Genomic DNA, 15,610 nt, shown 5'->3' on the forward strand with positions numbered 1-15,610 from the left:
TGCTTTTTAACACACTGTCTAGGTTTGTCACAGCTTTCCTGACAAGAAGCAATCATCTTCTAATTCCATGGCTGCAGTCACCATCTGCAGTGATTTTAGAGGGCAAGAAGAGGAAATCTGTCACTGCTTCCACCTTTTCCTCTTCTATTAGACATGAAGTGATGGGGCTGGATGCCATGATCTTAATTTTTTAATACTGAGTTTTAAGCCAGTTTTTTCCACTCTCCTCCTTCACCCTCATCAACAGGTTCTTTAGTTTCTCTTCAATTTCTGCCATTAGAGTGGTATCATCTGCATATCTGAGGTTGTTGATATTTCTCCCTGCAATCTTGATTCCAGCTTTTAAACTATATATGTATGTATTCATGCCCCCATATTATAGAAATAATAGAACTAGACAGCCCAAACTATAGCCACTAGTCCATGTGCATATTTAAATTCATAAGATTAACAAAAGTTAAGAATCCAGATCCTCAGTTATACTGGCCACATCAGGGGCTCAGTAAGCACATACAACAGTGGCTACTGTACTGGACGGCATAGAACATTTCCTTCACTGCAGAAAGTTCCACTGAAATGAGCCGATACAGAAGAATACACACCAAGAGGCCTTAGAGATGCTTTTACATTTCTTTGTGTTTATTTTCCACTTTTCCGGTAATAAATAAAAATGTTTAGATAAAAGAATACTGTTGGTTGGGTTTTTTGTTTGTTTGTTTTTTTTTAAGATTCAAAGTAAACTGACAGGGAGAAGGGATCTGGAGAAACCCTCGCTGGGAGCAGGCATCACCCACCACAGATGGAGCAAGTCCCTCTGATCTGGGCAGCAAAGGGCGGGCCCTCCCCTGCTGACCCTCCGCTGCTGAGACAACGCCTCTGCACCACAGGGCGGGGCAGCTTCGCAGATGGATGTGGTGTGATGGATGGGTACCAGAGGGATGAGAATGGCTGTTTCTGCTAATTTTGTCCAGATGTAGAGTTGCTTTCTGGGGAAGAAGATGTGCAGCTTCCTCATGTGGCCATAGCCAGAATTCTGCCTCCTGACAAATTCTGAAAAAAAATCATCACCTTGGAACTGCAAGAGACTTAGGGAAGAGGCATTCTCAAATTTTAGGTGATTAGCTCATGCTTTCTGGACAACAACATGGAAATACATATCTAAAGCCTTAAGAATATTACAGCCCTTAAAGCAACCATGTCATTTCTTGAAAATACCTTACGGAAATAATTGTGGATATGCTCAGAGGTTTACCTACAAGAACATACATGACAGAGTTGTTTATGAGAGTAGAAGGCTAACTTTAAGCTAAAAGTCCAAAATGTGGCCTTATGGTGGAGTATTACACCAGCTGTTAAAAATAAGGCTGTGCAGGAGTATTTAATGACATGGAAGCTGTTTACAAAGGTTACATCTTTTAAAGCTTTAATAGAGTGTAAGAGGGATCATTTCATTTTTTAAGGAAAAAATACATACATACATATGCTTGGGCTTCACTAGTAGTTCAGCTGGTAAAGGATCTGCCTGCAGTACAGGAGACCCGGCTTCAATCCCTGGGTCAGGAAGATCCCTGGAGAAGGGAATGGCAACCACTCCAAAATACTTGCCTGGAAAATCTTATAGACAGAGGAGCCTTGTGGGTTACAGTCCATGGGATGGCAAGAGTCGGACATGACTTAGCAATGAAACCACCACCAAGAGGTATCATTTCATTTTTTAAGAAAAAAATACAGACACACATATGCCTAGCAAAAATGAAAAAGATTAAAACAAAGTCAGCTACTATAGGGCAGAAAAATATCTGATGAGGGAGGTAAATCTGTTATTTTCCACATTTTCTATAATAAACATGTATGACTGGGGTAATAAGAAAAAAAAGTTACTGTTTTTAAAAAGATGAAATATGATTTAATACAGGAAATTTTTGTCCTGAGAACTTGAAATAAAATTATCATGATAGTTGAGTATTTTCACATTTAGCTCTAGGCCTCCTGACTGCCAAGGCACAGAAAGAAATGAAGACTTATATAAGTCTTCACTGCTTGATTTATCAGTTCTTCCCAGGATATAAACTACCATCTTGGCACTGGATTCTAGGAGAAATGTATGATGTACACTTTGTTCTAATGACTCCTGTAGTTGCTTAAGAACTGAACTTCTCACTGCTCACTAAGGGACAAATACCACACACACAGTGCCTGTTTCTTCATAATGTACTCCCATCTCTATTTATCTACCATAGCAAAATAGTCTCAAGATGAATGAGATGTTTTCAATAAGGCATCAATGATGAATATCCAGCTTTTAGGCAGTATGCTGATGGTGTCACTTTCACAAGAATACCCATAAGACTGTCTCATGGGTGCAGTGGATCACAAACAGTGGTACATGTGATGTACTTTAAGAATGTACGTTTCTTAAGAGCCCTCTGAGAAGATAAAGTAGAAAAAATTAGGTCAGTGGCTGTGGATGCTTGCTCCAAAAGCTGATGGAAGCCACAGAGAGACAGAGCTGAACTACCAGGCCTGAGGTGGCCCCTGGAAAGATGAACACAAGAAGCCCCTCCACACTACATCTGTCAGCGTCAGTGTCCCTGAGGATTCAGACACTGGGGACAAGGGTGAGGGAAGTTGAGCCTGTTACCTTCTGTTGCTGTCTATCCTTCGTACAGAAACAATGTAAAATAGATTTCCCTCTGTATCTTACCTACAGTTTCTCCCAGATCCTACAGATCCAAGTCACCCCATGAAACAGCTAAGATGTTATAGAATTTGGGAGACTATTAACATCGTGTTCTTCTCCCTCCAAATCCTCCCCACCTCCAAATACTGTCCATTCCATATGCCTGATGCTTATCTTCAAGGTCAAAATCAAGACTTTCCTGACCAGTAGTGTGACCTTTCTTTCACCTGTGACCTCCAAGAGAACATAACCCTAGACAGCTCACTGACACATCATGCATGGCATGTGGCCCCAGTCAGGCTGTAGGCTGTGACATATTGGGCATCTCACCCAAGACTTGCTACAGTGTCTCGTGCATGAGTACCAAGGTGACAAGTTTATCTAATTCCCACTTTGTCCACAGACCCCTTGGTAAGTTAAGATAAAATTGGTAGCATAATTGTGAGCAAAGCAATAGTGCTAAAGGCCAAAATTTCTTGACTGGGAACACAGTTTTCTAAGAATAATTGAACAAACGAAATTTTGTGTGCTGTTCACTATGGAGAAAAAGAAGGAAATATTCTTCTTGAAATCTAAGGAGTTCACAGTCTCTTGGAAATTAAAGACCCATATGTAGAATAACATGTAATTAACATTAAAAAAAAAGAAAGTAAGACTTTGGATAAGCTCCAAAGAAAAGCCATCAACAACGTTCCTCAAGAGATGGCTTCAATTTACATCCCAGTGAATTTGGGCCATGGGAGTGAAATGCTATCTATGGAACAACAAGGGACCTTCTCTACTCTGAACTGATCTGGCACTTGCACAGCCCTGACCTTTGAACTAGGCCATTCATTTGCAGAAGACACCACACACTGAAGTCCACCTAGTGTGGGACACTGGCCAGGGCAGTGAGGAAGCTGAACACAGCTGAGAGAACCAGTACTACACCGGGCACATGAAAACTTTTGGGGAGCCAGAAGAGTGGTCATGGAAGTTTTGGAAGCTTGTCTAATGGAAGATGGGCTCAGTAAGCATTTTTCATACTACAAGAAACAACCCATAGTGGGGCCATGAGGTCAATTTAGAGGTAGAACACTTGCAGTAAGTGCTGTTTCATAAAATGCTTGTCATAAATGTGAGTGCGCATGTGTGTACGTACACAAAGGTATGTGCACTGGGTCACACAAATGGATTTCTTAACAGTTTGCAAAGTCTGAATTAGACAAATATTATTAGAAAGACACATTTCAAAAGAAGGAAAACCTCAAACAAGTGAAACTGCCTCACAAGAGGGTTTATTATTGCGAATGGCAGACAGCTTCCAGCCTCTGCAAGACTCCAAGCAGCGCCAAAGCCATAGATTGTCAAGGAGGATATTCACGTTGGTGGAAAGTTAAATGTGAAGAATTCTAAGTATCCGCCCCATGTATGAGACTGTCAAGTCTAGATCACAGGCCCTTAATTACCACTGAAGGAACAGTTAGAAGGGAAACAACTCCATGAAGTCACAGAGGTGAAATTCCATTTGGTTATTTTTATTGCAACAGTACCTCTGTGAAAGGAAACATTGTAAATGGTACTTGGACTGAGGGCTCTCAGCCTAGGTGTACATCAGAATCACCTGGGGAACTTGTAAAAGATACCCACGCTTGGATCCCAACATATCTCAACTAAAACACTGGGGCCCAACATTTGTATTTTGTGTCACGTTCCGCAGGTAAAAGTTGCAAACTACTGATTTATATGTGTAAAATGTAAAAATTACATTTTATAAAGCACAGAGGGAAGGAAAACAGCACCAAGATTGTACATGAAGATCATAAAAACAAGTGGACAGAAAACATCAAATCAAGGGTTTAGATTCTTCTCCAGGTACAGAAAGCTGAAAAGAGCATTACTCCCATGCTTACAAATAAAACAGATAAACTGCAAGTTCACGACTCTCTTGAGTCTATTAGACAGCTGAGGTCACAGGGTAACAAACTAGCCCAGAACCTGAGAACCAGGCACCTGAAGAAGGAGATAGGACGAGCACTTGCTTACCCGAGGCAGATGCACCTGGACACAAGTACCAAATACCAATGGGGACCTACTGAGGGAGACGAAAGAGCATAGACAGGGACCGCTCTGAGACACAGGGCACAAGGAAGACCTGAGGCTGATGCTGAAACAGGGAGACAAGCCCTGCAGCAAACCAGCCCCAACTCTAAACTCAAGGTGTCACTAGAGGAAGCTGGAGTCTATGGGGCATTGAGGAGAAGTGCACCCACAACAAATTTCGAATCCAGTCAACTCCCAACCAGATGGGGAAGTTATCAGACACACCAAATTTATTTTTTTTTTATTTTTCCAATTATTTTTATTAGTTGGAGGCTAATTACTTTACAATATTGTCGTGGTTTTTGCCATACATTGACATGAATCAGCCATGGATTTACATGTGTTCCCCATTCCGAACCCCCCTCCCACCTCCCTCCCCATCCCATCCCTCTGGGTCATCCCAGTGCACCAGCCCCGAGCACTTGTCTTCATGCATCCAACCTGGACTGGCGATCTGTTTCACACTTGATAATATACATGTTTCGATGCTGTTCTCTCAGATCATCCCACCCTCGCCTTCTCCCATAGACCCCAAAAGTCTGTTCTATACATCTGTGTCTCTTTTTCTCAGACACACCAAATTTAAAATAACCATAATCAATGGTCAAAGATTCTAATGGAAAAGAGGGTAGACAACATGAAAGATCAAATGTATAATTTTAACACAGAAACTGTAAGAAATAATCAAATGGAAATGCTTGGAATGCTAAACACAGTAACAGAAATGAAGAATGCTCTCAACAGTAGAAACAAGACAAAGTGTCCAATAGCTGTGGACTAATACCAAAAGTCCTAATGTAGGTGTAGTCAAAATTTCAGAAGGAGAAAGAAGAAGAAATATTTGAAGAAATAATTGCTGAGAATTTTCTAAAATTAATGACAGATACAAAACCACAGAAACAAGCAGCTCAAAAACACTGTGGAGGATAAATACCAAGCATGTGCATGCATGTGTACACATACACACACACAGGCATACTGTATTAAAGCAGCTGACAACTAAACACAAAACAAAATCTCAAAGTGGGGGGGAATGAAACATTATATACAAAGGAACAAAGACAAGAATTACAGAAGACACTTTGTCAGAAGGTATGCAGGTAAGAAAATGAAGCAACATCTCCAAAGTGCTGAAAGGTATAAAAAGTGTCATCCCAGAATTCTTTACCTAGGGAAAATATCTTTCCAAAATGAACAAGAAATAACTGCAATAGGCCAACAGAAATTGAGAGAATTTATTGCCAAGAGACTTACACTACAATAAATACTGAGGTTTTATAGGCAGAAGGAGTATGATGTCAGACAGAAACTTGGATCTATTTTAAAGTGCTAGAAATAGAATAAACAAAAGTCAAATACAATTCTTCTTTATTTTTAACTGCTATAAAAGGTAACTGAATGTTTTAAGCAAGAGTCAGAAAACTACAACCTGCAAACCAAATCCAGCCCAAAGTCTATTTTAGGGATTCCCTGGTAGCTCAGAGATAACAAACCCACCTGCCAATGCCAGAGACACAGGAGATGTAGATTTGATCCCCGGGTTGGGGAGAGCCCCTGGAAAAGGAAATGGCAACCAAAGTCTGTTTTAGTATGACCTATGAGCAAAGAATGATTTTTATATTTTCAAAGTGTTATTTAAGAAGAAAAGAGGAACACAGAATATGGACCAGATATGACCTCAGACCAATATATTTACTTTCTGGACCTTTACAAAAAAGGTTGCTGACACCTAGTCTAAAGCAAAAATAGTAGCAATGTTTTGCTTACAGCACACATAGAAGAAAAATGATGATGATAATAGCACAAAGGATGGAAAAGAAGGATTCAGAATATACTGCTGCAAGGTCCTTAGACTACATGTGAAAGAGTGTAATATTACTTGAAAGTAGACTCTAATTAAGGATATACAAATATAAACACTCCAAAGCAATCACTAAAAATGTTGAAGAAGCATAAAAAAGAAGTAGAGATAAAAGAGAAACATAAATGCTCAAGTTGTAGGGAAAAATGGAACAAATGGAAAAATAACTAACAAGGTGGTAAGTTTTTAATTAAGCCATATTAACACCACAGTAAATATGAAGAGTCTAACACACCAACTAAAAGACAGATACTGTTAGATTCATTTAAAAAGGAAGATCCAACTATCAGAGGTCTAAATATACAGACACAGGCAGGTTAAAATTAAGAAAACATCATGGAAGCAACCTAGACATCCATTGATAGATGAATGGATGAAGATGTTGCACATATATACAATGGAATATTACTCAGCCATAAAAAAGAATGAATTTGAGGCAGTTATAGTAGGGTGGATGAACCTAGAGTCTGTTATTCAGAGTGAAGTAAGTCAGAAAGAGAAAAACAAATATCATATATTAGCACATATATTAATATATGGTATCTAGAAAATGGCATTGATTAATCTACTTGCAGGAAAGGAATGGAGATGCAGATATAGAGAGTGGATTTGTGGACACAGTAGGGGAAGGAGAGAGTGGAATGAATAGAAAAAGTAGCATAGATATATATATATACACACACTATCATGTGTAAAATAGATAGCTGGTAAGAAGTTGTTTTATAACACAGGGAGCCTAGCCTAGTGCCCTGTGATGACCTAGAGGTGTGGGACAGGGGCAGGGAGGTGGGGAGGCCAAGAAGTATATGTGTATAATTACAGCTGATTCGAGTTGTTGTATGGCAGAAACCAACACAACACTGTAAAGCAGTTTTCCTCCAAATAAAAAATATATTTAAAAAAAAAAGAACATGAAAAGATATGGATGCAAACACTAAGCAAAAGAAAGCAGGAGTAGCTATATTATCAACACCCAAAGTAGATCCCAGAACAAGGAGTTATAACATGAATAAAGAGGAATATTACATAATGAGGACAGGATCACTTTTCCAAGAGGACATAATCCTAAGAGTGTTTCCACTATGGAATTAAAGAAACCTGACTTCCCAGGGGGCACTAGAGGTAAAGAAACCACCTGCCAATGCAGGAGACATAAGAGATGCAGGTTCAATCCCTGGGTGGGGAAGATTCCCTGAAGGAGGGCATGACAACCCACTCCAGTATTCTTGCCTGGGAAATCCCATGGACAGAGAAGTCTGGTAGGTTACAGTTCATGGGGCCACAAAGAGACTTAGCATGCACAGCTAAAACTGGAGTTGAGACAGACCTGTAGGGGGAACTTTCACTCCCTACCATGCATCATAAATTAACTCCAAACAGGAAGGTGTTGACTACTATACAGCAGAGACAAGAAAACTTTGCTCTGGAGGACAGCCCAGTCAGGGACTATAGCAATACAACCAATGAGAAGCCTCCATACAACTGACTCTCAGCTTACAACAAAAAAATTCTTTGGTAATTACAGCCCCTTCCAAGTTTCTGCTTTTTCCTATAAAAGCAAGTTCCCTTTCCATGTTCTTTGTATTTGCATATGACCCACCATAGTTCACATATCCTGAACTGCAATTCCTCAGGCTATTTCTGAATAAACTTGCTTCCACTGGTAAAATAACTGGCTATTATATTATTAAAGTTGCACTTAAGAACAAATGGTCAAGATATATGAATCAAAAAGTGATAGAACTGAAAGAAATTTTAAAATCCACAACTGTAGTTGGAGATTCTAACATGCTTCTCTTATCGATAAAAGTAGTAGACAGTCAATAAGGACATAAGAGACCTGAACAACCTTATCAGACAACTTAATATTTCCCAAATATTCTAACCAGCAATAAGAATGCAGATTATTTTCAACTGAACATTCACCATAAACCATATTGTGGGCCATAAAATAATGTGAACAAACTTAGAATAAAAATCACACAAATTATATTATGAGATAATAATAGAATTAAACTAGAAATCAGTAACAGGAAGACTTTGGGAAAATTCCCAAGCACTTGAAAATTAAATGACATACTTTAAAATAACACATGAGTCAAGAGGAACTCTCAAAGAAAATTTTTAAATATTTTAACTTAAATAAATGAAAATACACATATCAAAATTGTGGAATGCAGCTAGAGCAGTGGTTAAAGGGAAATTTATAGCACTAAATGCTTATATTAAAACAGAGGAAAAGTCTCAGATCAGTAATAAGAGCCTACCCCTTAAGAAAACAGGAGTATAAATTAAACCCAAAGCAAGGTGAAGGAAGGAAATAAACTAGAAGAGAAATCAATAAAATTGAAAATAAAATTTCCTTCAATTAAAAATAAATAAGCTTGGAGGAAAAAAAGAAAACAGAAAAAGATACAAAATCAATGAAATAAAAGTCTGGATCTTCACCAGCCCAGGTGGGATGCATGAGACAAGTGCTCGGGCCTGGTGCACTGGGAAGACCCAGAGGAATCGGGTGGAGAGGGAGGTGGGAGGGGGGATCGGGATGGGGAATACGTGTAAATCTATGGCTGATTCATATCAATGTATGACAAAACCCACTGAAATGTTGTGAAGTAATTAGCCTCCAAAAAAAAAAAAGTCTGGATCTTTGAAAGATCAATAAAGTTAATAAACTTCTAGACAGACTAAGAAAATTATTGAAGACACAAATTATCAATATCAGAAATGAAATGGGGAACATCACTACAGACCCCAAAGACATTAAATGGATAATAGGAGAATACCACAAACAATTCTATATCCATAAGTTTGACAACTTAGGTGAAGAAGACCAATTCCTTGGAAAATAAAAACTATTGAGACTTATCAAGAAAAACTGAGTAGCCAGAATTGTCCTATATCTACTAACGAAGTTAAATTTGTAGTTTAAAAACCTTCCATCAGAGAAAACTCTAGGCCAAGATGGTTTCACTAATAAATTCTACCAAACACTGAAGGAAGAAATAGCAGTCCTACAGAGTCTCTTCCAAAAATACATCACAATCAAGTAGAATTTATCCTAGGAACACAAAGCTGTTTCAACAGTTGAAAAGCAATCAGTGTAACTCACCACAGTGAATATGAATAAATCACATGATCCTGTCAACAGTTGGGAAAAAAAGTATTCAACAAAATTCAAAATCCATCATAATAAAAACTCAGTAAACTAGAATAAAAGGGAAATTCCTTAACCTCAGGTGGAAAACTCAGCTAACACCATATTTCATCATGAAAATTTATTTCACCCTTATTATAAGAAACAAAACAAGGATATTCTCTCTCATCACTCCTATTCAACATTCAACTAGAATTCTTAACCAGTTGATTAAGTCAAGAAAAAGAAATAAAAGGCAACCAGACTGGAAAGGAAGAAATAAAGCTGTCTTTATTCACAGTTGATATGACTTCATATGTAAAAAATCCCAAAGAATTTACAAATAAACCTCCTACAATAATTGACTTTAGCAAGGTAACAGAATACAATGTCAACATACAAAAATCTATTGTATTTCTGTATATGAGCAACAAAAACAATATCAAAAGTGAAACAAAGTATAAATCTAACAAAACATGTGAAAGATCTATATCCTGAAAACTACTGAATGCTGATAGAAAAATAAAAACAGAAATAAAGAGATAGGCCATACTGTGTTCATGAACTGGAACACTCAATATTCTAAAGATGTCCTCCTAAATGAATCTACAGATACAACACAATCCCACTCAAAATCCCAGCAGGATTTTTTGTAGATCTCTGCAACTTACATGAAAAGGTAAAGGAACTAGGAGAGCCGTAATGAGTTTGAAAAGGAATAAAATCGGAGGACTTATACTACCTGCTTTCAAAATTTATTATAAAATCACAGTATCAAGACAGTGTAGTGGTGGTATAAAGTAGGTATTAAGATCAATGGCATAAAACTGGTAATCCAAAAATAAACCTTTGATTATACCTTACTGATTATCAACAAAATATCAAGACAACTCAATAGGGAAAAAATAGTCTTTTCAACAAATGATGCTGAAAGAACTAGAATTCCATGTGCTATGAAAGAAAATTGCTTGACTCACAGTTCACATGCTACACAAAAATTAACCCAAAATGAATCCTACACCTAAATGTAAATCACAGAACTGTGAAGAAAATGTAGTAGAAAACTTCCAGAAGAAAAGACTAATAAATTGGTTTACCAAAGTTTAAAAACTTTTGCCTAACAAAGACACTGTTATAGGAATAAAAAGATCGGCACAGGATGAGAGAATATCTCTGAAAATCGTTTCTGACACAAGATATATATCCAGATTATGTAGTATTAGTATTAGTCACTCAGTCACGTCTGACTCTTTGTGACCCAATGGACTGTAGCCATCAGGCTCCTCTGTCCATTGAATTCTCCAGGCAAGAACACTGGAGTGGGTTGCCATTTCGTTCTCCAGGGGATCTTCCTGACCCAGGGATTGAACTCTGGTCTCCCGCATTGCAGGCAGATTCTTTACCATCTGAGCCACTAGGGAAGCCAAGATTATGTAAAGAACTCTCAAAACTCAATAAGAAAACAAACAATCCAATAAAAATAGGTAATCAAAATTACCTTTGCATAACACTTCTATTTTATAAATTTTTATTTGAATTTGTATACTTTTCCCAGCTAGTAATCAGACTAAACTCAACTTCTCACTAATTTTTTATACTATATTGCTTTAATTTTGGAATTATGCTTTTGATCTCTGTTAACCTTTGGGCACTTTAAACTGGCCTTAAAAACAATTCTATTAATTTTCTTTGAACTCAGAAGATAATTTGCATGCACAACTTTAATAAAGAGACTGTTTTTTTCCTATCAAATAAAACTAGCTCTTTTCACACACACCCAAATGAGTTATAACGTTGGGACATCAAAACTTTACACTGTCACCTTTTAAATAATGAACCCTGAGTATGAATCATTTTTAATCACCCTACTTCTTTCTTCCCCTGCTACCAAATCTAAACAATTATGGAACACAATGATGAAAGAAATGACCCTTATTTTCCCTTTGCTCATATTTCTTCACTTATTTCGTCACTTGGCACCATGTTTTGTAAGTCATTAAAAAATCACGTTTTGGGGATAATGTGAGGTATAGCAAACAAAGAGATTCTGCATGAAAGAAATTCTTTAAGATCAAGTTATTCAATATATAATCCTCTTCCTCCACTTGAAGGTCTTTTTTCCCAACACCATACCTGCGCAAGTCGTATTTCTCTGCCGGAAACCAGAGAGATACTAAACCTTGATGAGTTCCAGCACTGTTGCACAGCTTGGTGCCAACTACTACTGCAGTCTTCCCATAACTTATTTTTCATTTTAGGACTTCTCATCATCTGACACAGGAGACAAAACAAATATATCTCAGTCCAGTAAAGTGTGAGCTCCACGAGAACAGAGACTTTGTCCTTCTCATATACTTCCTTTTCTTTTTTATCCCCAGAGCAGTGTCTGCCTTACCGTGGGTGTTCAATAAATATGTGTGAATGAATTGACTGCCCAAGGCATCTCTCTACTTCATCCCCTCACACTCTTTCAGGGATCCTGGGCAGGACTGCTGATGGAAACAACAAAATATGCTGCCTTCCATTCCCTCCTTTCTTTCAGGATTAGTGACTAGATCTTTCTGTCAAGTTCTATGCTAAGTAGATACTGAGGATGAAGGATCATGAAAAGAGCACCCCGGTGGCCCAATCTAACACCAAACGCCCACCGTGTCCACCGTGTCAAATGAAACAAACAGCAGCTCACTTCAAGCTTCAAAAACAGGTGAAATGCTCCAAAAGAAGTGGAGAGTAGAGGCTGGTTTCCTACTGAACAGAGTTATAGAGTATCTACTCACTGGACTATCATCAAGAGAATCGTTCTCTAATCCAGGACCTACCGCTAACTTCATCTTCACCAAATACCAGCTGTTAGTTGGAAGACAGGTAGCAACACTGAAAAGTCATGATTGAGAGCAGATGGCCCCAATATGGGATGCGGAGAGGGTGACAGGGTGCTGGGGGGTGGGAGGCACAGCAGAACCAGCTGTGAGGCTTTTTCTAACTGTACTCAGCCCCTCCCTAAACTCCTCCACCCTAAGCCACCCAGTTACCCCATAGAGTGAGCCACCGGTGCCGTCACTGTGAAAGCATGAAAGATTCAAACACTTCACCAGGTTCTAAGCCTAAGTTCTTTGAGGGATGGGACCGAGATTTAGGCTTCTTAGTGATGGCCAGAGTGGTTCTCCTGTCTCTACCTGCGCCTCCAACCTCAGCCCCTTCCCTCCCTCGGCCACACCCTAGACGCCTCCTATTGTCCTGAGCTTCTCCTGTCTGCCCACAAGGCCATGTCTTTCATCATCTGTCACCACCTCTGGGAGACTCAGATGACTGCCTACCTAACAGCCTGACAGGCAGTTTCATTTTCTGCCTGGCTAACAGAATTCTGATTTTCAGATATGGGCACCGATGTGCTCAGGGAAGGTGACCCTCCTCCAGCTCCAGAGCACAGCTTGGCCACGACAATCACAGCCACCCTCGCCTCCTTTTCCATTGATGGTTGAGCAAGGACATATGACCATTCTGGCCAGCGACATAGGGAACTTCTGAGAAATTATGACTTCCGTTGTCTAATCACTGAGAAGCAAGCCCTCTCTGTCCCTTTTTGTTTTAGACATTAGCATGTGAAGGCATGATGGCGCTCCAATCACCCTGTGGCAGGGCAGAAACCTAGAGAATCTTCAAGAAGCCAACCCAACACTGTGGCTGTTTTGAACCACCCACCTCTAGACTTCTTAAGCAAACAGTCACATAACCTAAACAATGTTACTTACAACAGAGAGTACCCACCACTTGGCCTGGGAAGTCCCTCCAACTTTTCCTCCTAGAGCAGCTCTACTTATCTCCGATTCAGAGCTCAACTACTGTTTCCTTGGGAAGGCTTTGGTTGTCCCCAGATAGTTAAACAGTCACAGACTCTGTTATCTGCACATCTGCCTCTCCAACTAAACTGTGAAATTCTCAAAAGCAAACATTTTCACCCTTGGCAGAGGCCCTGCCATACACTGGGCACTTACTAAATGCTGAATGAATGAACGAACCAACAAGCAAACAACAAAATAAGAAATCAAAGGATGAATATGCAGGATGCCTTCCACGCCTTGGATAAGCCTTGACAACTGACAGATGGAATATAGCACACAGGCTGTCTATATTCTACCAAAGACTTCCTTTAGGTGGTGGTGAGCAAAGGCTGAGACTCTACAATGAACAGGTCCTATTTTTATCTGCCTGGAAGTCAGACATCTCATTGGAAACTATCCTTGCCCAATCCCGGGCAGCTGGGGTGGAGCTGTCTATCATAGTGGCACCTGAGCTAAGTACCCACTCTTATCGTGAAAACCCACTCCCTGTCCATGGAGATGGCTTGGCCCAGTTTTAGTTTAGTATATCGGTAAGACCTGCTGTTAGGATGGAGGAGATGGAAGAAGAGAAAGACATCCCCCCCACCCCTCCCACAAAAGAAGAGATAAGCCTGAAGGTGCTAGTGCTTTTAATCACTCCATACTAAGAAGCAGTCAACACAGGGGGGAAAAGAGCTAAGATATGTAGGAAAGAACGAGAAAGCCATGCCACCTTATGTGTGCCCTGGATCAAGCTATGCCTGCAGATGAAACCCTCAGCCTTTTCATTTATGTGACCCAATCAATTCCAATATAGCATAGGCAATTTTCAAGTGACTAAAACACAACCCAAAGAAAAGAATTCTGACAAATACAGTCAATAATGTTGAAAGCAAACTGTTTCCATCCCTTCTACATTCAGGACCTGTGCGCTGTCACTTCTCAAAACTTGGCTTCTAGGATGGTGGTGGGAACTAAGATAGCCTGGAGGAGGCCTAGCCATGAACAAAATACACACCATCATCACCGCCTTTCCTCCTAAAGGAGGGTAATCTGAACCTTCTCTGTTTCTCTTCTGTTCAGAAATGAATTTGAACCTCTGGGAGGCACAAAGTGTTACATTAACTAGATACAGGAAAAAATGGAGAGAATTCTCATCAAGCAACCTACTATGGATTTTAGAAATATCTTACAACTTCACTGTTGTGATGATTATACCCTTCTTACCTCTGAGCAAACAGAATCAGCGAAATTAAGTAACTTGCTCGAGGTCATACTGCTAGTAACTAGAACTTAAATTCTATACTTTGTCCACTTTATCACTCTGATGGCCAGGGCCTGGGAGATGGAGCGCAACCCTCCGCCTCCACCCCAACACCGGCAGCGCCCCAGGACACAGACCTGGATGGACCCTGACAACCTCGGCCCCCTGCAGTCAGAGCAGCCTCGCATACCCAGTTTTTTTGGAAGCCGCAGGTAACTAACCCAGTTGTCTGTCGGATTCTCAACACCAGCGCCAGAAGTAAAGACCCGGGCAGAAGGAGCAGCGGCACCTGAGCGGGCCCGAGAAGCGCCGCAGAGGGAGAGGCGGGCTCCCCCGCGGCCCGAACCCCCCGCCCAGCTCCGCGCTCTCCGCATCAGCCGGCCCCTCTGCTCTTCCCACCAGCACCCTGCAAACCCTGCCTCCGCGCCGCCTGGGCCGCTCAGAGACCCGCGCAGCCCCGATCCTGTCCCCGCGCCCACCCCAGCCCGGGTCCCGGGCAGATATTCGCAGCTGTTCGCCCCCAGGCAGCGACGCGACCCCGACGCCTCAGCTGTGCCGCGACCCCGGCGCCCTCGCTCCCCCAGCGCGCCGGGGAGGGGCGCCCGCATCGCCCACCGCGGCCGCGCAGGGACCAGGCTGGGGGCCCGTCGCCCCCAGCGCGCTGCGCCTGTCCCGCTCACCTGCGCCGCGGCGCTCGCCGGGCCTCCGCGCGCCGGCCCGGCTCCCGGCTCTGATCCCAGTCCTAGCGCAGAGCGCGCTCGCGGCG

At 40.9% G+C, this 15,610-nt stretch overlaps 1 protein-coding gene across 2 annotated transcripts in view; it reads right to left on the bottom strand.

Annotated features, from left to right (window-relative positions):
* LYPD6B (LY6/PLAUR domain containing 6B) overlaps positions 1-15,610 on the bottom strand; it is a 228,470-nt gene extending 212,860 nt beyond the window's left edge. Inside the window, exon 1 of one of the 2 annotated variants that reach the window (XM_061135275.1) lies at positions 15,525-15,610. The gene's annotated coding sequence lies outside the window, so the exon portion shown is untranslated. The remainder of the gene's footprint in view (positions 1-15,524) is intronic. The other variant, XM_061135274.1, reaches the window with a different exon arrangement.

Source organism: Dama dama, chromosome 33, assembly GCF_033118175.1.
Source record: "Dama dama isolate Ldn47 chromosome 33, ASM3311817v1, whole genome shotgun sequence".
NCBI lineage: Eukaryota > Metazoa > Chordata > Mammalia > Artiodactyla > Cervidae > Dama > Dama dama.